The sequence below is a fragment of the Panthera pardus genome, unplaced genomic scaffold (genome assembly GCF_024362965.1).
Source record: "Panthera pardus isolate Hobbes unplaced genomic scaffold, ASM2436296v1 HiC_scaffold_24, whole genome shotgun sequence".
NCBI lineage: Eukaryota > Metazoa > Chordata > Mammalia > Carnivora > Felidae > Panthera > Panthera pardus.
In genome coordinates, this window is record NW_026526810.1 from 67669786 (window position 1) to 67692597 (window position 22812).

The 22812-nt window shown below is 39.3% G+C and overlaps 1 pseudogene; it reads left to right on the forward strand.

The window, feature by feature from the left end:
- The first annotated feature begins 1984 nt into the window (after positions 1-1984).
- LOC109254937 (histone deacetylase 8-like) lies at positions 1985-6549 on the forward strand (annotated as a pseudogene).
- The last annotated feature ends 16263 nt before the right edge of the window (positions 6550-22812 follow it).

Consider the following 22812-nt stretch of genomic DNA (forward strand, 5'->3'; position numbering starts at 1 on the left):
TATCAAGGCAGTCTTTGCCTCAACAGACACCTGGGACTTACCTCCGTGCCCTGGATCACTGTCGCGGCAGGTGAGCACATTGGTCGTTGCATTCTTGAGGAACAAACCACCACTAGTCTATGAAAAGCATTTTAAGCTTGCAGAACTCTCAAAGAAAAAAAAATGCTTGGGTGTTTACACAAGAAGCCTTGGAGAAGTTATGGAAAGGAGGAAGTACCTAGCCCCAGACTTATCACATACCAAGTAGTTACACATATTTGCGGACTATATAGCAATTTACATCATCCAAATCTTCTGTATGTCTGTCCTTTCCTCCACAGATCCTAAGAATCATTATTTCTAAAACAAATCACAATAATGGTAAAATTGTAAAGAAGAACGAGAACAGCATGTAAACATTTCTAGACGGAGGGACTCTGTACTTTTACAAGTAAAACGTACTTGTACTGCTTAAATTTTAAATTAATTGTATTTGTTTTTTAAGTTATTTTCATTACTAGTAGTAAATAACACATGATATTAAAAAGTTTAGTCCAAAAGTTGCAGGAAAGAGAAAGCTCCCCTCTCCATGAAGCCTTGTTACCAGTTTTTTGCATATAGTTGCAAAAATGTCCCATGCACAAGAGAGTAAGAACAGTTAGTTTTTTTTTCTCTAGATGTCTAATCATGAAATCATAAAACTGAAAAATGCCTTATAGTGCATCTGGATGCCAAGTTACTGGCTTTTAAGTTACTAGTATATTCTGGAATAGAAAAGGGAAATGTGAAAGCAGTTTTCTCTGGTCACACAGTTCATTCCTGGTCGTAAGGATACCAGACCACTTGGCAAAGCCCTCTTTCTGAGCATTAAGTGGTGCAAGAAAAAAACTGAGTTACTGCCCAGTGTCAACCTCAACCTGAAGCACCCACAAATTTAGATGCCCCAGGTTGCCTACAGCTATAGAAGGAAGGGCTGTCTAAATAACAAATGGTACGAACTGGTATGGACAAAGACACCTTGATCTAGGGAATTGTGCATGGTAACTATTTTTAACAGCATCACTTATAGCATCATCAATCAATGTCTTTGAGACTAGTTAAAGTCTGTATTTAAAAAAAAAATTCTACATAGTGTATCGCTAACAGCTTTTCAGATTCTTCATTCTGATGATATGCTTTCAGGTAAGAAATTCAGGAAGTCTCAACTTAACTTTTAGGTTGATCCATGTAACCGCCGTTTTTGTTGGTCATAGTCCCTGGAATATTGGCAATATTGTTTTGCTTTTCATAATGGCTCCCCTGGCAATATCAGGAATCACCCCCAGCTAGGGATAGGTCTGTGGCTAGTGTCTGTATGTATCATTTGTAAATTACAAGTGCAACCTGTCACTTCTAGTGACATGAGGAGGTGGGATCTGGGAAACCTGCAGAATTCAAATGGGCTTATGGAACTTATGCTTGGGACCCTATTCTGTTTTGCACACAGTTAGTATTGGTATATGGTTTTACTCTTTAAGGATTCTAGCTAGGTTATAAATGAAGTCCACCTTTTTTTAACTGAGTTGCCACAGTACAACAATCTGCCCCTAATTTACTAATTAATATATATTAGCCATGCATTTCCAATCAGATTGTTAGTTCCTTGAGTACAGGGAACAAGTCTTAAAAATCTTCAATTTCCCTCACCCTCATCCAATGCCTAACTCAGAAGCAGGAGCCCATCAACAAATGACAGTTACCAGGTGTCACCACTCAGGTGAGTCACTGGGGACAGGAGACAAATAGTTGATTACCTGATCTCTAAAAAGAAAGAATCTGTTATTTTGGACACATGCATAAGTGTAAAATTGCATCTGTGATAACTTTCACAATCAGAGGTATGGGCTATTAAAGTGTAAAAAGTATATAATAGAAATAGTGGGAAGAAGAGTAGGAACTGGAGCCTGGGTTGAGTCTGAAAAAAGCCCAATCCATGTGGTGGCTCAGGAACAGCCAGAGTTGGAAGATGGAGGAGCCAGAGGAACTAGCGGACGGTGGGCAGTCGCTGCCTCCGGTATGTCATGATGTGCAACTCCCTGCCCAATGTCCCCAAATAGGCCAGGATGGCCAATCAATTCTTTGATTGAAGCATATGCACTGCATAAGTGAATAAGGATAGGTAAGCCCAAAGTAGCCTCCATGGAGGAGCTGGCCACGTTCCACACTGATGCCTGTTTGCTGCATCTCCAGAAGGTCAGCCAGGAAGGAGATGACAAACATTCAGACTGCACAGAATATGGCCTAGGTTATAACTGCCCAGTCGCAGAAGGGTATTGACTATGCAGCAGTTGTAGGAGGGGCTATAACCACAGCTACCCAGTCAGTGCATGATTGATGGAAGTAGCAATTAACTGATCCAGAGGCTGGCATCATGCAATGAACATCTTCACCAGGAGTAGTTTCCATCTCAAGAAACCACTTTCTTTGCTCATCCATAAGAAGCAGCTCCTCATCTGTTAAAGTTTTATCATGAGATTGTAGCAATTCAGTCACATCTTCAGGCTCCACTTCTAGTTCTCTTCCTATTTCCACAAACCTTCAATTTGTAAAAAAACACATTATACGTGGAGCACAATAAAGTAAAGCACAATTAGAGAGAGAGAGAGAGAGAGAGAGAGAGAGAGAGAGAAAGAGAAAGAAATAGTGAGCAAAGGAAAGAGAGACTTTCTTGAAGAAATGACCAAACTGAGGTATGCAGGAGAAAGGTGATATAGTTAGTAAGTGCAAAATAAACAAACAAAAAAAACCAAAGGGAACTTCAAGCAGGATTTTAAAAACAGCATGTGCAAAGGCACTGTGGTAGAAGGGAATGTGAACGTTTGGGCGGGATGTTAGAGGTCTTTAAGTTTAACCAGTCACTAACCCCATGTGCCTTTGACATAACTCAACATCTAATAAGAAGAGCTTCTAAGAGGAAGCAGACTGTCCTCAGCGAGAAACAGAAAACAAGCTGATGTTCGGCAGCATGCCATAGTAGAGAGGGTACAGATCTTATTTTAGATAGAACCTCTGGGTTTGAACTTCTGTTTCAACTCCTTGCTATACAACCTCGAGTAAAGGCTGCAACTTCTCTAGATACTAGATTTCTTGTCTCATATTACCATCTACTTATGGTTTTAATTGGTGGATTAAAAAGGAACACATCTGTCATGTACACAGCACGATACCTGACCTACAGCAAGTGCTGAATAAATATTACTTTCATCTCATGACCACCCATCTTGGTAACTGCAAGAAAAATGGGAAGCGGAACCCCAGAATGTGTTTTCAATTTCCAACCTGAGCTGTTTCTTAGAAGCACTGCCTCTGCCATAAGCAATCATATTTTATCTCTGCAGGTGCAGTATATAGCATTCCTATTTTCACAACAACCATTTAACATACATGGAAATGCTTTGAAATTTTTTTTACCTTCTCCTGTCCAGATGTCCTCGTGTTTCTACCTATTACTATCTCTCCAAAGAAAAGGTCTTTGGGGGGGGGGTGTAGATTAATAGTTTAAAGATTTCAGCATTTGTATTTATTAAGTGAGGACCCAGTTAAGATTTAAGACATTATACAGATAAATTTCAACAATGACTAGTTCTGAATTTTGATCAAATAGCCAACCAAATATGACTCTTCTCTTTTCCCTTGCATGAATTAAAACTCTCGAAGAGTAGTCTCCAGCAGGAAAAAACCCAAAACACTAAGACTATTTTGATCACCCTCTGCTGTAGCAGGGCCCCCACCTCCACTCAAAACTGGTTTGTTGTATCAAGTTCAGAGTTTGTCAGGCTGAACCATCCTAATGACTTCTTCCTTTATTTCAGCAGTGTTTGTGAAAGACTTGTTTTTGGTTTAAAATGACTGTCTCCACCAAGATCCAGAAAAGCTGCTAGGCTTTGAGCTCACAGAGAGTCCTTTATTCTGCCAGGACACAAGCAAGTCAGTGACGGCACAGAGCTGCTATCTCTCTCCGAGCTTCTGTGCTGCTGGTTTAGAGGAGGGAATGATGCAATCCATTCATATCTGAGATGGAGGGGGCTCCTCTCTTACACACACAGCTCCTTCTCTTCTGTTTATGCTGGTCCCCTCGCCCTCCCAAGAGGGTAACAGTGGGGGAAGCTTCCACTGCTGTGTCTCCAGAAGCTCTTTTAGGCCCAAAGGACCTGCCCAGCCCCGGGAGGCCCTGTGACTTCTGTAGAAACACACAGCCTAGGACTTTACTACTTAAATTGCACTTCTCAGACCAGCAGCTTGGGCATCACTTGGGAGCTTGTTAGAAATGCAGATCCTGCTTACCCAGGCTACCCGGGAAAATCAGACCCCAGAGAATCAGAATCTGCCTTTTAATGAGACTGCCAGGCAATTCATTTCTACTTCAAAGTTTAAGAAGCACGGGGGCGCCTGCTTGTCTTAGTTAGTTAAGTGTCCCACTTCAGGTCAGGTCATGATCTCAGGGCCCGTGTGTTTGAGCCGTGGGTCAGACTCTGTGCTGACAGCCCAGAGCCTGGAGCCTGTTTCGGATTCTGTGTCTCCGTCTCTCCTCCCCTCCCCTGCTCACGTGCTCTCTCTCTTTCAAAAATAAATAAACATAAAAAAAAAAAAAATTTAAGGACTGTCCTAGGCCACCCAGCCAAGAAAGATACGGAGAGAACAAAAAGCACTTTAAAGGTGAAATGCATTTCCTTTGCCCTGGATGCCCTTTCCTATACCAATCTCCAGGCCTCATCTCTGCACGCCTGAATCCTACCCTGTCTTTCTTTGTTGAGCTGTCTGCAATGCTTCTTTTGGAAATCTTCACTGATTGTGTCAGCCAGAGGCATCTTCCACTCAGTTACCTGTATCTTGCTGCAGTGTGTTTACGCCATACAAATATGTTTGCACAGGTCTAATCCATCCCGTTTGAAGCTTGAGACTTGCCTGAACCTTCTCTATATCCTCTAGAATGTCTAGGACCATAGGCCCTGGGAGGAAAAAGTCATTTATTTATTGAAAGAAGGGAAGGGAAAGAAGAAAAAAAAAAAACAGCTCCATTCATGAAGTAATTGTCTCTGAAAAGCTGAGTGCAGCCCCAGGGATGAACATAAGCCTGTTTAAAACAGGAACCCAGGAACCATGTTATGCTCATCTTTAAAGAGCCCCCCAATACACCAGACATGGAAATGTCTCAGTTTTCCAGAAGCTTAACTGGACCAGATCAGATTCAAACCCACCCATTACAGCACTCATCATTTAGACCTGGCCCAAAGCAGACGTCTTTCTAGAATAAAATCACAATTCTGCTTGCTAGAGCCTTGACCCCTGGCTTTAAATGTGCTGTGGGCTCTGACTGACACCTCTTCACCCATTTTTTGTCCTATGTGTTTTCCCACTTTAGATTAATATATTTTTTTCTAAAGAGAAAAAGGCATTTTGAAAACTTTCAGATTCATTGTTTCTTTGGAAAGAAAGCTTACTGAAAATATTTGTTTCCTTTTTTTTTCAATGTTTACTTATTTTTGAGACAGAGAGGGAGAGGAGAGAGTACAAGTCAGGGAGGGGCAGAGAGAGAGGGCGACACGGAATCTGAAGCAGGTTCTAGGCCCTGAGCTGTCAGCACAGAGCCAGACGTGGGGCTTGAACCCACAAACCGTGAAATCATGACTTGAGCTGAAGTCGGATGCCCAACCGACTGAGAAACCCAGGTGCCCCAATATTTAGTGTTTCTAATTCAAGTTTTCATAATGCATACTTGAGTAAAGGCAATGAGTTTCTGGCTGCAAGTTACAAGTTAAAAGAGCATTTTATTGCTCTTAATTGATAGTTGCGTCAATTAAAAACCTTGACTCTAGATGAGATTTATGATGTCATATTCATAATAAATATGTCTTCCTGACAGACATCCTGGTTTCATTATAATTTTACCACACATAAAATATAATGGGAACTGTTCCTAGGACTTACAAGAAATTAGACTTAACTAGTGTCAATACTGTTGTGACTCGTAAAATGAGTATATGACCTGCACTGTGAGACTTTGTTGTAGGACTGGAGTTCACAGAGAGCAGGCATGTTTTCTTTGATAAGCATTTAAAAAGTATGACTAAATTATTCAGGATCAGTCATTTTGGGGGTACTGTCATGTGTTATAATACTTTTGTAGAAAAATTGATGATCCTGTTCAGGGGGAATATTCAGAAGCTATAGCCCTGTGATTTCCACCTCTGTGAATTTCTTTTCAGGAAACAGCTCTATTATAGCAGCATTAATTGTGAGAGCAAATTTAACTAACACTCCTCAGGAAACAGGAAATAATTAGGTGCATTTAGTCATTTTATTTGATGAAATATTATGTACCTTTTATAAACAATAAATGGGATAGTCAACTGGAGACTTTATGAGACCAGCTTAATTTTTTACTTTTCTATACATTAAGTTGTAGAAGTATTATTGAAACTAAACATACCCCCGGGCACTGTACTAGACACTGGGGATGCAGCAGTGAAAATGACGAATATGATTCACGACCTAGTGACCTCACAGTCTGATGCAGGAAAAAGATACTGAATGAGTAGATACATAGTTACAAACTGTGATCATGCCAGGACCTAAGGGGTTAGCACATGATAGGGGAACCTAAGCTGGTTTGGGGAAGAGGGTATTTGTCAAGGAAACTGGGGAAGTGGAGGAAGAATCAGAGTTAGTGAGGGAAGGCTGGGGGAGAGTGTTCCAGGTGGAAACAGCGGGAGCAGAGGAACAGAAACCCAGAGGTGGGAAAGGGCTTGATGCCATTACAGAAGTGGAAGAAGGACCAGAGTGGCTGGAGCATAATTCATGAGAGGAGAGTGGAGTACCCTGAGGAACTAGATCGTGCGACGCCTTCGAGATTTATCTTATCAATCCCACCGCAGTTTCTAGAGTGCAGGGGTAGCAGGGACCTATTTATAGTTTAAGACCACTTTGTGCTGTATGGGAAATGGGTTGAAATAAATCAAGAGTAGAGGAAGGGAAGGCACTTTGTAGACCACTGTAGCAGTCCGGTAAGAGAGACAAAAGTAGTTTAGATAAGATCTAAAACTGGGAAGATGAGGAAAAGGGGACAGATTCAACTACATTCTGGAGGTGAGAAAAATAAAGTCTGCTAATAGATTGGGAGCAAGGATGGAAACATTAATGACCATCTTCATTTGCTTCCTTAAACCGCTGGGTAAATGGTGATTCACTCACATATTTCATACAGTTGGGAATTTAGGAAAGAAAACTTAAAAATGTATTTTGGACCTGAGGTTGAGATCTTGTCAGAGAACCAAGTTGAATAGTCAAGTAGACAGTGTACGGGTTTGGAAAAATACATCAGAAAATAGATCTGGTTTGAAATTAGCTATTTGGGAGCCATTGACCTTAAGATGGTGATTGATGCTATTGTATAGAAAGAGTATAGAATATCTGGGGGGGAAAAAGCCCATTTTAAGTTTCAAGAACTATAATATTAAGAGGTCTTATTAAGGAGGAACAGCTATCACAGGTGACTTCCAGGCTGGAGATCTGTTGGGTAATTCTGGAACCAAGAAAATAGTATTTCAAGAAGGAAGGTGTGGTCAGCAGTGTTGAATACTGCTAAGAGGTCAGGCAAGATGGCGTGCTCCTATGTGTAAGAAACAGTTGTCTTATTAGGGCGGTGGCTTTAGAAGCACAATATATTATTTTTGATAGTGTTTAAGCTTTATTTCTTTAGTTGACATCTGTTCCTTTTTGTTAATTTAATTTCAGTAAGATTTGAAACATCACATCAAATAAATGTGATGTATTTACTCCATCTTGATCCTTAAACTCTTGGTTAATCATTATTGTTTATATCTCTCTTTTGTCACCTTACATATTAACCAGTTAACACTCATATCTCCAGTCTACGATTAAACCTTCGAAAGTTTTAAAGCTGACTAGCCCTCCAGCCTAACAGCAGAACTGCTGAATGCACAAAGTCCCTGCTTTATAAACACTGCGTTGAACATGTGGTTTGTTTCATACGAGTTTTTGCATGATCTATAACAAATTATATATTTCTTCCTTTAAGTTTATTTATAGAATCTTGCCCAAAGTATCCCCTTCTTAAAAACAAAACAAAACAAAAACAAAAAATGAACAAACAAAAAACAAAACAAAACAAAAGAAAAAAAAACAAACTCCAAAACTACCTTATTCAGGTAAATTCCGGTCTTAATTTGGCAGATATGCAGTGAGGCCAAGATGCCAGTATGTGAACAAGATGATTCTTTGCTATTTAAAAAAAAAAAATTCCAATATTCTATTCAGAAACTAAAGAAAGGAAGTGAGATGGTTTGGAAAGGAACTACTATCTTCCCGGTTTGGGGGTACCCCCACCCTCCACTTAAATACCTTGACTATTCATTTTCTTCGCAGTGACTCAGAGTGTCATCACCCTGTGCTGCTCATGAATAGGAAAAAAGAAAGAGGAAGGAGCCTCCAAAAGGACTGGTCTCAGCACAACTGGCAGAACTCTGTTCACTTCCCCCAACTTTCTCCCTAAATGCTCTAATTATACTGTTAGATAGTAGTCTCACCTCGAGCGCAAATTCTTGGCAAGAATTCAAATGCATGCAGTTGCCCTCTGTAATCTTCTACCCCTCTGTTACGGCTTACCAGAACTCGTCTAAAGTCACTTCCATGCTGAATGTCTGATGAGACAGGACAGATCTCCATGTCACTCACTTGTATTCTGATTTTTCTACCTCTCCCTATCTGTATCATCGGGCGTATTCAGATAGGTCTCAAGAAAATATGTCATCCTGTCTCTTTGTTGTGGATGACACGATATAACTTCCACAGCACTAGGGATTGAAGGGGTACATGGGAGTGTTGGAGATCTGGCAGCGAGATGGAAGAGAGTAAGTGAGGGTAATGTTTAGAGGTTTTATATGGTAGATGCTGTGGTGCCCGAGCCGAGAGCTCTTAGGGACAGATGATTGCATTTTTCTAGTGATATTCTTTATTTTATTTTATTTTATTTTATTTTATTTTATTTTATTTTATTTTATTTTATTTTATTTTATTTTTTTAATGTTCATTTATTTTTAAGAGAGAGAACATGAGTGGGAGAGGGGCAGAGAGAGCGCGAGAGACAGAAGCCAAAGCAGGTTCTAGCACAGAGCCCGACATGGGGCTCGAATTCACAAACCGTGAGATCATGACATGAGCCGAAGTCGGACGCTTCACCGATTGAGCCACCCGGGCGCCCCTCTAGTGATATTCTTGACTCTTAATTTTTGCCTAAAGAGACTTAAATACAACATGTATAACTTGCATTTCTCCTTTTATCTGCTAGAGGAACCCTCCCAGATCAAAGAGGAAAAGCACACCTTTCTATGACTTGCTTCTCTTTTATCATCAGCCAGCTTCTCTTTTTGGAGAACTGTTCAACTATTTTGGTTGTTCTTGGTGGTAGACTCACGGTGAAATTGTGCAGTTAAGTGAACAGATATTTTTCAACCTGTAGAAAGGTCTGTTGGTACACAAGAATGACTGTTAGTACAGTGCAGTACTGGCCTCATCCATGGGCAAATTGTTCACTTAGTGGGGTGGGAGAGAGAAAAGGGAAAAGCAAAACCAGGATGTCAAATGTCCATTTGAAAATTGCCTTAAGGTTTCTCTCAATCTCAAAATTGAAGTCTCCCATTATTGGGTTTTCCTTGTGACAGTTTGTGGGTTATGTCTCAGTCATTGATTCACTTACTATGATAATTAGGAGCATTTAGCCAACATTCAATCCCTTTCGCTTTCCCTTAGGACCCGCTTAACCCTCTGACTTTGGCCATGTGGCTTGCTTTGGCCAAAGCAAGTGCTTTGAGAAGTGCTTCTCACTTCTCATAGAAGTGAGAAGAGGCTATAAATGAAAAGCGCTTATGTAATTTTGCTTGATTTTCATGCTCCGGTGATCTGCCGTGAGAAGAGCATGCCCCATGTAGCTGCTGCTATTTTATCCCCCAAACAAGCACACCTGGACTAGACCTGAACCCAATCCAAAGCCTGGGGCCAAGTCCAGCCCTCCTGCTTTCTGTGGCATAACTTGCCAGCCAAACCAGCCTAAATCAGGTGAGCCATAGTGACCTGCAGATCCACAAGCATTTAATGTGTGTTCTTGTAGCAATCAAGTTTTAGGGCACTTTGTCATGCAGCATCTTTGTGGTAATCGCTAACTAATACATATACTTAGAGGAATTATGGCATAAACATAATCAAAGAAAAGCTACTTATCTAGCTTCATCATTTTCCAATTTAAGCCTTGAAAGAGCATCAAAATCACTTAGTCACATCATTTAGTTTGAAATGAATTTGGCTCACTGTACATATCCTTATAACATAGAACTTATAGGAAAGCACACTGAATTTGAAAATAAATACAATAAAATCATTCAAAATTAAAAAGCCATTTTATTTTCAAATATTATTAGCAGGACTTTCCAGTTTAAATGCTCTTAAATAAGGTGGTTTTATGTGAGTAGCATATATAGCAATAATACTATTCTTTGTAATCAGTTCTCCATCCATCCATCCATCCATCCATCTACCTCTCTACCTTCATTAGTTTTTGCAGTTTATATAGTCATTTGGAAACAATGCGGTAGGTTTTAGGTAATTCAAATTAGAATTTAGAATTAGAAAAGTTGCATAAATTTCCTGCATTCACATTATGTGAGAAATCCATGAGCATTGCAGCAAGATTCAAAGGTGCAGATAAGCAGAAAAGAAAAATCCTATACAAATACATCACCTAGAGATAACCTTTGTTAAAATTTCATTATTTTTACAAACTTCTTTTCTACGTCTGCCTGTGTGTGTGTATTTTTATATATATTTAATTACAGTGGATTCATACTGTGCACACTGTTCTATAAACTGCCTTTATCACTTTTATGTTGCAACTTCCCTCCAGGAAAATAATATAGAACTACATAATCATTTGTAATGACCCTCTAGTATTTAATGAAATGCGTACTCTATAATTTGTTAACTAGTCCCCTATCTTTGGATGTTTAGGTTGTATGCAGGTTTTCTTTTAAAATTTCCATTGTAAATGACACTTGGATGAGCATTCTTGTTCATATATTTTTCTCACTTTTCAAATTATTTCCCTATGATCAATTCCTAGAAGGGATATTGCTAATGCAAAGGTTAAATGTACACAGAAGGTTTAAGACTCTTGTTGAGATACGTTCCAGGAAGGTGGCACCCATTTACATTCCCTCTAGCTGTAAGACTTTGGCTGCACCTTCCAGAAGTTCTTCCATCTTTTGCTGCTTTTTGAAAGATGTTTCTCCCTTCTCTGTTTTCTTTTATGTATCTACTATTCACATTATTTCCACTTGGAGTAATTTGACAAATTCCTTCTTTCCATTTTTTTTCCTGTGACATGTAAAGAAATAAAACATGACTTAAGAAACGTCCTGAATGCAATAGAATAAGTAAAAATAATCACGACAGCAAAGTAGTCTTCTTTTTCAGAAAAAAAAAATTAATTATGGCCTCAAGATTGTTTGGAATAATAGTTAACTAAATCATAATCTTTACAATTTCATGATATTAAATAGGGCTTGTTGGAAATGAGTCATTCTGTACACATTGGGAGTTTTATGGTGAGTTTAATGTCACTGAATTTAATTAACTTAACTTGTCATTTGCACGTCAGTATACTATGGAAACCCCTCCTCGGTCGGTGAGCTCCTAGCACTGAACAAAAAAATGCACAGTTCCTCTCAGAAGTTATAAGATCTATGTGACTAATAGCTGAAGAAACAAGGCATAAAACAGTGGATTCTCCAGCAGCAGGAGTTAAAAAAAAAATCACAAAATTGTAAAGGTAAACATGCTACCATGGAGGGAGAGAACAATTAAGATAAAGGAACATTTTCTTGGACCGAACTCAGTCTTTTGTAACCACTAAGAGATGAGATTATAAACTATTGTCGGAATTTTCAGTGGGAAAATTGCTTAGAAGAGCCACCTGGCAGGGGACCTCACCCGTGCATGGCCAACTCCCAGAAATCACACAAACACGTGAAAAAAGAAATCCTTTCAAAAACGTTTTCAAGAAGGCAGAATAAAAAATGATAATATTTTGAATATTACAAAAGAAGCCACTGCAGTGAAGACTGTATGGAAAACCTAAAATGTCTTCCAGACCAACCCCTTCGATGTCTTTTTGTCATCTTAATCATTCCTATGTATTTTGGGGGGAGTTTGGAAGTTCTCACTGCAAAATCAGACTTTAAAAAACTTACGGAATACTTTTGCACAACTAATTTCTGGTATGTTTTTCTAGCACATTAGTTTTTTGTTTGTTGCTTAGAAGTAACATGGAACATTATATTTCAAAGGGCTTGTTTGACAAAGCGATTAACGTTATTCTGTACAATGTTATGTTCAAAAACAATACCCTTTAAGAATAATTTATACTTTCTTTATGTGTGTATATATTATATTTTATTTATTTATTTATTTATTTATTTATTTATTTATTTATTTTGAGGTGGGAGGGGCAGAGAGAGAGAGAGAGGAGTGGAGAGAGAGAATCCTAAGCAAGCTCCACACTGTCAGCACAGAGCCCAGTATAGGGCTTGAACCCTTGAACTGTGAGATCATGACCTGAGCTGAAATTGAGCTGGTCACTTAACTGACTGAGCCATCCAGGCACCCTATACTTTCAAAAATAGATCTCTCCTGCTGTTTATTTCTCTTGAAGCATGTGTATTTTCTGGTGTGCCTTTTTATTCAAATTCAGTTCAACAAATATTTACGGAATAACCACTTAGTATAAGACTTTGTGTCAGAGCTTCAAAGGAGCTAAGGGTAGAGACAGTAGATTAGTGGGTGCCAGGGGCTGCGGGGAGGAAGCGGGGGAGGTGGGGGAATGACTGCTTAATGGAAATGGAGTTTCCTTTTTGGATGATGAAATAGTTCTGGAACTACCTAGAGGTGATGGTTGCACAATACTGCAAACGTACTAAATGCCACTGTAGACTTAAATGGTTACAGTGGTAAATGCCATGTATTTTACCATAATTTTAAAAACCAGGCAGACAAAAAAGAACTAATGGGGTCAATGGAGGACAGGCACATATACTCTACTTCAGAAGTACATTTAATCGGGAAATGTATTTAAATTATCCTTCCAATATCACTATTGATTTCATGTAGTAACGGTCAAATCCAATTTAACAAGCATGTATTATTAGGGCGGTGATTGGCAGTCATATTTAAAACTGAACAGGCATGCAGAAAGTGGATGGTTCTTGCCTTCAAGTAGCTTTCACTTTTATAGGGAATTAAGATGGCTATAAGAATGTCTAATGCAAGGGGCACCTGGGTGGCTCAGTCGGTTAAGCGTCCGACTTCAGCTCAGGTCATGATCTGACACTCTGTGAGTTCGAGCCCTGCATCAGGCTCTGTGCTGACAGCTCAGAGCCTGGAGCCTGCTTCAGATTCTGTGACTGCCCCTCCCCTGCTCATGCTCTGTCTCAAAAATAAATAGAGACATTAAAGAAAAAAATTTTTAAGAATGTTTAACACAAGACGGAGTGTCAGAGGAGCCATATGAGAGAGGTGAACATAGTGCTAAGGAGGTAAAGAGGATAATTAAATTGATTATTGGGGAAAGCATCAGGGATGCGATAGCTTTGTACTTGGTCTTCAAGGATGGGTCTGATTTTGCCAGTTGCAGAAGATGCTTAACGGTCAGCCTAGACAGAGACAAAAAATGTAAGGTCGTTATGGGGGAAAGTGGCCAGGTTGGCTGGAAGGCATCGTTTAAGAGGTCAAACAATGAAACTGAAGTTTGAGGTGGAGTCAGGACGTGTGGGAGAGGACTGAAGACATTTAGAGTTTGAAGATGATTTAGAAGGAATTTTTTCCAACTTTTCACCAGCTAAATGGATCTGAACTACAGCATCTGGCGAGTGGCCATTCAGTTGCTTTGGGAATTCCTCTGGTGACTCAGAAGTAACCATCTTCTAAGACAGTCTGGGCTGCCATGAGGTGACTAAATGGTCAGAGTTCTTGTATTGATCAGAAGTCCACCCACAATTTCCATCCATTTATTTGAGTTCTGTCTTTTTTTTTTTTTTTTTTTAATTTTTTTTCAACGTTTTTTATTTATTTTTGGGACAGAGAGAGACAGAGCATGAACGGGGGAGGGTCAGAGAGAGAGGGAGACACAGAATCGGAAACAGGCTCCAGGCTCCGAGCCATCAGCCCAGAGCCTGACGCGGGGCTCGAACTCACGGACCGCGAGATCATCGCGGGGCTCGAACTCATGGACCACGAGATCGTGACCTGGCTGAATTCGGACGCTTAACCGACTGCGCCACCCAGGCGCCCCTTGAGTTCTGTCTTTGAAACCACACTCAATAAAGTGAATTTTTTTTGTTTCCTATCAGCTCTTCAGTGTTTGAGTCAGGAAATATATTCTTTCTTTCTTGTCTTTCTAAGTTATGTATTCCTGGGTCCTTTAATTATTTAATTGTTTCTCTTAGGACATGCTTTTGGAGACTTCTGAAATTCGTCTTGCCATTTATTAATTTGGTAAGCATGGCTTTGATGTTGATATTCAAGGCATAAGTAAAATGTTTTAGAGGAAATTGCAGATGATATAATTTTAAACAAACCACTCTAATTTCCCTTTCAGGTAGGCTCTGAATTGGTCATTAATTGGTCATCTCTGGAAATGGTCATTGAACTAATTATGAATTCAGCCAATTTTATTTTCATTGGCCAATATTTTATTATTTTGCTCATGGATTATATTATGAGGCATATTTTTAACTGCATTGTTAAAATTCACATAGTGACTAGGAGCTCAGGCCCTGGAGTTACGATTTTGGGACTGGTATCTGGCACAGCCAGCTACTAGCCATGACCTTGGCAAATTACCTAATTTCCATGTGCTTCAGTTTCCTCATCTATAAAGTGTGTGCAAAAATACTACCTACTTTTGGGGCACCTGGGTGGCTCAGTCGGTTAAGCGTCCAACTTCGCTCAGGTCAGGATCTCCCAGTTCGTGAGTTCGAGCCCTGCATTGGGCTCTTTGCTGACAGCTCAGAGCCTGGAGCCTGCTTCAGATTCTGTATCTCTCTCTCTCTGTCTGCCCCTCCCCTGCTCATGCTCTGTCTCTCTCTGTCTCAAAAATAAATACCCCCCCCAAAATTTTTTTAATAAAAAAAATACTACCTACTTTTTTCATTAAATAAGTCATTATCCAGCAATAGTAAAAATAAGAAAAAATTAATTACTACTATTATTATGGTTTTTTTTAAAATATGTCCACAAATTCTTTGATATTCTTCCCTTCAAGAGGTGGAACCTAATTTCTTTTTTCTTCAGTGTGAGTGGGACTTTGTGACTTCTAACAAATAGACTACGTAGTTTTTCAACAAAAAAAGCATTGTGGCTATGTCCTTGCTGTCTCTTGATTTGCTCACTCTGGGAGATATAAGCTGCCATGTCAGTTTTCTACTTCTGTGTGACAAGCCTCCTCAAATTTAGCAACTTAAAACACCCATTTTTTAGCTCAGATTTTCAACACAGCATGGCCAGGTCTTTCTTGGGGCTGTTACGTGTATTTGAACAAGGACATTATGTATCAGAATATGCTTGCAGAAGGCTACTTGAGCACAAGGAATCCAGAGAGGGAAACTGGAAGTTGGGAGAGTATCTGACAGCTCAGGATAGAAATAATGTTTGGTCCCAGATTGCTGAGGTGACAGTAAGACTGGATGGAGAGGTAGGAAGGGAAAATCATTGAAGAAGTAGAATCTACTGGATTTGGCAAGTCAAATTACTATTGGTCATTGATGGAGTCCTGGGATTTCAGTGATCAAGAAATACAAATGTGGGAATGAAAAAATATACGTTGGGGAATTATTCAATGGTGGTAATTGTTCGAGTTGTGTGGGTGATATGCCGTGGGAGGGTGTAAAAAAAATAGAGCTCAAAGAAGAATGTTAGGGGATACTTAAATTTAGACGTGTGGCAAGTATAAAGTCAGAGAAAGACAGAAATGGAGCATTTTAAAAGGTAGGAGGAGAGTGAGAAGAGTTAAGTAGGAGATGAGAATTTCAAGAAAGAGGAGATAAGTAATATCAATGAATGTCTGTCCTTAAGGTTCAAGAAGATGAGGACCAAGAAGTTAAATGACAATGAATTTAAAAGTGTATTGTAAGAAAGAAGAGAACATAGCCAGTGCATTTCTAAGTGCAGCAATCTGGAAAAGCTGACAGAAAATAAATATGTTTCTTTAAACTATAGAAAGCTTATGAAAGAAATTGAAGAAGACACCAAAAAATGGAAAAAGATTCCATGCTCCTGGATGGGAAGAACAAATATTGTTAAAATGTCGATATTACCCAAAACAATCTGCGTATTCAATGCAATCCCTATCAAAATAACACCAGCATTCTTCACAGAGATAAAATAAACAATCCTAAAATGTGTATGGAACCAGAAAAGACCCCAAATAGCCAAAGTGATCTTGAAAAAGAAAACCAAAGCCGGAGGCATCACAATCCTGGACTTCCAGCTATATTACAAAGCTGTAACCATCAAGACAGTATGGTACTGGCACCAGAACAGACACTCAGATCAGTGGAACAGAATAGAGAACCCAGAAATGGACCCACAAACGTATGGCCAACTCATCTTTGACAAAGCAGGAAAGAATATCCCATGGAATAAAGACAGTCTCTTCAGCAAGTGGTGCTGGGAAAACTGGACAGCAACATGCAGAAGAATCAACTTGGTCCACTTTCTTACACCAGACAGAAAAATAAACTCAAAGTGGAAGAAAGATCTCAATGTAAGACAGGAAGCCATCAAAATCCTTGAGGAGAAAGCAGGCAAAAACCTCTTTGATCTTGGCCACAGCAACTTCTTATCAACATGTCTCCAGAGGCAAGGGAAACAAAAGCAAAAATGAACTACTGGGACCTCATCAAAATAAAAAGCTTCTGCACAGCAAAGGAAACAATCAGTGAAACTAAAAGGCAACCGACAGAATGGGAGAAGATATTTGCAAATGACATGTCAGATAAAGGGTTAGTATCCAAAATCTACAAAGAACTTATCAAATTCAACACCCAAAAAACAAATAATCCAGTGAAGAAATGGGCAAAAGACATGAATAGACACTTCTCCAAAGAAGACATCCAGACGGCCAACCGGCACATGAAGAAATACTCAACATCACTCATCATCAGGGAAATACAAATCAAAACCACTGTGAGATACCACTTTACACCTGTCAGAATGGCTAATATTAACAACTTAGGCAACAACGGATGTTGGTGAGAATGCAGAGAAAGAGGATCTCTTTTTCATTGTTGGTGGGAATGCAAGCTGGTACAGCCACTCTGGAAAACAGTAGGGAAGTTCCTCAAAAAACTAAAAATAGAACTACCCTATGACCCAGCAATTGCACTACTAGGCATTTATCCAAGGGATACAGGTGTGCTGTTTCAAAGGGACACATGTACCCCCATGTTTATAGCAGCACTATCAACAATAGCCAAAGTATGGAAAGAGCCCTGTGGTATATATATACAATGGAGTATTACTCAGCAATCAAAAAGAATGAAATTTTGCCATTTGCAACTACGTGGATGGAACTGGAGGGTATTATGCTAAGTGAAATTAGTCAGAGAAAGACAAAAATCCTATGACTTCACTCATATGAGGACTTTAAGAGACAAAACAGATGAACATAAGGGAAGGGAAACAAAAATAATATAAAAACAGGGAGGGGGACAAAGCATAAGAGACTTTAAATGTGGAGAACAAACAGAGGGTTACTGGAGGGGTTGTGGGAGGGGCAATGGGCTAAATGGGTAAGGGGCCTTAAGGAATCTACTCCTGAAATCATTGTTGCACTATATGCTAACTAATTTGGATGTAAATTTTAAAAAATAAAAAAAGAAAAGAAAAAAAGAAAAGGAAAGAAATATGTTTCTCTTAAAGATGAGGAGAATGACCCGGCCTCTGAAAATGATTCCAATTCTAATGTTCTTCCTTTTCGGAGCTAGAGAATCCTGGGAGATTTCGAGGAATGATTAAATATTTCTCTCGGTGGAGGTTACTCATGTAACTAATTGCCAAAAAGAACCATGCTGGCTCTTATGCGCTTCCTGAATTAAAACCCTGTACTCATAGTTTGGACACTGGTCATTCACTTCTCTCAAAGCCATCTTGAGGCTGTTCTTGCACCAGAGATGACACCTGACATCTGTCCATCCCAGTCACCACCACTCATCAACCAAACTGCCCTGGATCAAACTGAGTTTCTGGCAATCTGAGGGGAAGGAGGGACTGTATCATCCATAAACATTAAACAAGGTTATAATATAGAGACGCAATGACACCTAGCAGAATGACAAGGACTAGGTTTGAGTAAGCACTTACCATACTTCTGTCTTTTCTCCATTCCATGCCTCAGCCAACTTTACTGAAAACCATGATTTGTTTTGTTTTGTTTTTTCCCCCACAAGCATACAGATGTCGTTGCTACGCTCATTATTCTCTTTTCTTTGTCTTCTAGTGTCTTTTCTTTGTTTTCCCACTTTTCCCAATTACCTCAGGAAAATCAAACTTCCATCTCCTTTTTCTTTCTCTCTGCCCACTTCCCTACATTTCCATTTGCTCAAAAATCAGCCTTAATCAATTGTGATAAAAATAAGAGAACACTAATTATATACCTCTGTAAATAAAATTAAAATTATGTATTTTGAAGTTAAGTATTGTGAAGAATTGACATTAATTTCTGAAGCCCATGAAAATGAGGAACTGTTCCTTTGAAAACATGTACAGAATTTCTCTATGCATTATCACAGCCCTTTAGAACATGTTTTTTTCCTGAAGTGGCAATATTCTGACTCTGTGTGTGTGTGTGTGTGTAAGTGCTGACATTGCATGTATTGCATGGTTTTCTACTATTTTTCATTGCTGGTGTCTAATAATTCAGGTATGTTATGAGAAAATAGGATTCTGTATAGTCCACAGAAATTTAGCTACTATCTTTAACCCTGTTTCTAGAAGAAAATGCATTCTACATTCCTGCATTCTACATTTCCAACTTTAGAGCAAAAACCATTTGAAATTTGAAGTCTGCTTGGACATATGTAACCAAAATATGGTTAAATATCTTTTCTTTAAGTTAACCAATCTGAATCTCCTGCTGTTATTCTGTTCACGGTATTTTGCTGTGCAAAATATCACCATAATCCCTCTGGGTTGTATTTAGCAAAGTGGCAATGCAGCATGCCCTTGGAGCCAGATCGAAGTGCATTCCAATCCTGATTTAGTCACTTGCATGCTCTATGGCTCTGGGGAAATTATTTAATGTTTAACCTTAGGCTCCTGTACTGTAGAATAGGAATTATGTAAGTACCCATCTCTTAGAATTATTGTGAGGGTTAGGATCATGTATAAATTTCTGTCACAGTGACCATTCCTAGAGAGTGAAATGGTAGTCTTTTTTTTTCGTTATCACACACCCTTGTCAGTACAAATATTTTCATCATATAGTCTTTAAATTTTTAAAAATATTTATCTATTTTTGAGAGAGAGAGAGACAGAGCATGAGCAGGGGAAGGTCAGAGAGGAGACACAGAATCCAAAGCAGGCTCCAGGCTCTGAGCTGTCTGCACAGAGCCTGATGCGGGGCTTAAACCCACAGACCATAAGATCATGACCAGAGCCGAAGCTGGGCGCTTACCTGACTGAGCTATCCAGGTGCCCCTCATGGAGCCTTTATTGACAAATTATATACATGTTCTTTCTAAACTAATATAACATGAACATGAAATGCAAATAAAAGTAAAATTTGAAAAGAATGTGACGAAGATGAAATAAATACTACTTAAATAAAAATATAAAGTACAAATGGGATGTTTGTTGCATTTGTAATTTTTCAAACAATTCCAAACTCCAGAGCAACTCCAGATTTTTAAAAAGGGGTTAGAAAAGTCTGTCTCCAAAAATTATTTTTTTGTATGTGAAGAAATAGAAATGTTAATGGATGACATAGCATTTCCACACAGCCACACAATGATACAAACATTTCTAAACACCCATTTACTAAAAAAGAAACAGTTACTTTCTTACTCATTGCTAAAATATCATCTTTATCTTGACAGGGCATATCAGTTTTGGGGGGTTTCTTTCATTTCAATATCTGTATGAGGCTTACTACTGATAGGCACTTGACATCACAGAAAAGATCAGAAAATTTGGATCCTATATTTTCTGTAAAAGTATGTAATTCATCTTTGAATTTGACAAGGACTTGAAATGTTTTGCCGCAAGATAACCAGTGCGCTTCTCTGCAGTGCAGAATATTTTCACGGATACTCCTCATCTCTTGAGCACATATTTATTTAGAGATTCACATGGTGCTCACCATTTGCAGAAACGTCTTAAGCACTTCACACAAATTACCTCAGTCAATCTCATAACAAAATTCTGAGTTAGGTTTCATTCCTATTTTACAGATGAGATAACTAAGGCAGAGACAAGTTGAATAAAATGTTTAAAGTCAGGCAGGATTTGAAATTAGCTGTTTTGGCTTTGGAGACTGCTTTTAACAAGTAGACTCTGGTATTTAGGATTCTACTAATGAGGACAAAATAAATTTTAATTCCACTTACCACATGTAAAGTACAATTGACTGAAGTGTTTTATTAAAAAATGTTTTAATGTTTATTTATTTTTGAGAGAGAGAGACAGGGGAGGGGCAGAGAGAGAGAAGGAGACACAGAATCCAAAGCAGGCTCCAGGCTCTGAGCCGTCAGCACCGAGCCCAACATGGGGCTTGAACTCATGAACTGCAAGACTATAACCTGAGCCAGAGTCAGACGCTTAACCAATTAAGCTGCCCAGGCGTCCCTGACTGAAATATTTCAGAAGCAGAGATTGGGCGAAGTTGCCAATACTGATTCTTCAGAATCAGGACCTCCCAGCTTCCTTGTGGAGACCTCTTGCATTGTGCCCTCATGTGACCATCTAACATGGGGACCAAGTGAGGGCTCTAGTGTGGGTGATATTAGTAACCTTAATCTATTTCTTAGTTCTTATATACATATAAGCACGTGTTCTAATATTTTGTCTCCAAATTCCAATGAATTACTGTATAGTCTTCAGGGGTATGTGCGCCTCTCTTTGGAGATTACTGCTGTAGAATCTGAATGTATACGGAAGAAGAGCCCAGAAGATCTGCTTGTGTCTACTTCCAAAGCTGGAAGTTATGTTATGTGTGAATGTATAAGGAGTGGTCCCTCTGGACATGTGACTATCCATACTTTTACATATAGAAATCATGTTAGGTTACTATCTATTTGTATAAATGTTTATATTCTGTTAACAGTATTTCTGGGAGTCTATGAGGAATGTGTCACAGAAAAGTTTCTGAGGGTTTTCACAAAGATGATGTGACACATTTATGAATTTTATTTATTGGTTTACTCTTCTCTGTTTCCAAGCATTGGAAGGAAGTGCTGACTGAAGGCCTACAAGTAGGCCATACTGTTGACCTGATTGGAAGAAGGGAGATTCAGGAGGGTCAAAAAGGTCTGTCATTTATGTTTCATATTGGACACTATCTTTTCATTTCTATATCATGGAGATATTAAGAACAGTTTTGGGGCGCCTGGGTGGCTCAGTCAGTTAAGTATCCAACTTTGGCTCAGGTCATTATCTCATAGCTCATTGAGTTCGAGCCCCGTGTTGGGCTCTGTGCTGACAGCTCAGAGCCTGGAGCCTGCTTCAGATTCTGTGTTTCCCTCTCTCTCTGTCCCTTTCCCCCACCCCCAAAATAAATATACATTTAAAAAGACCCCAAAAAACCACTTTTCCAACATAGAAGTTCTGACTCTGAAGGTAAAGCTCAAACTCCTCAGTCTCCCTTGCAGTGGCAACTCAGGTGAGTGACCCAGACTCTACCGGTCAGCTATGCCTTCCGGAGACTTGGTGCCAGAAGCAAGCAGCCAGAGGAAACAAGCTCCATGTGTCACCCTGTTGTCACTGCTGTGGGTGGTGTGGAGTTTTCATAGTGGCAACAGCAGCAGTGGTGGCCTTGCCAACAGAAGTGGCTGCAGCGCTGGCTGCAAGAGCCATTCTGGTCAAGATCCGAGGTTTAATTCTTAGAGTTGGAGGTGGTGGCGGCCATGTCCTCCTCAGACTAATTGTGTGATTTGGTCTTGAACATTCTCCCTGGAAATTTAGCCTCCAGTTTTCTCCAGCTCTCCTATTTTTATTCTGTGAGCTACATAATACCATTTAATAAGTCCCTTTTCTGCTTAAATTAGCCAGAATGGATTTTGTGGTTACAGCTAAGAATGCTGATAATACAGGCAATGATGCCAGTTCATGTTCTGGACTTATAGATATTAATTAATTTACTCAGTATGCATTTATTGTATGCTTAGCTGGCTCTGTATTAGGATTTGACTGAGGTTTCCAACTAGAGCACCTTTGTGAGCAGTGGTATCAGGGAGAGATAAAATACAGGAAGTAAAATAGGTGTCGGACATGTTGAGATCGAGAAGACTCCTTTCTACCATCATATATCCAGTCTGTCACCAAATTCCCACAACCGTGTCTCTTACATATCTTCCCCATACCTCCTTTTGCCCTTCATAGCCCTTCATTCATTTAATAAACAAAACTCAGGTATTTATTATTTCTCACTTAAATTATTGAAATAGCCGATTACAACAATAAGACCGCCTAGTTCCTCACACCATGTTGTTACTTGTTAATGCTGTTCTGAGAACC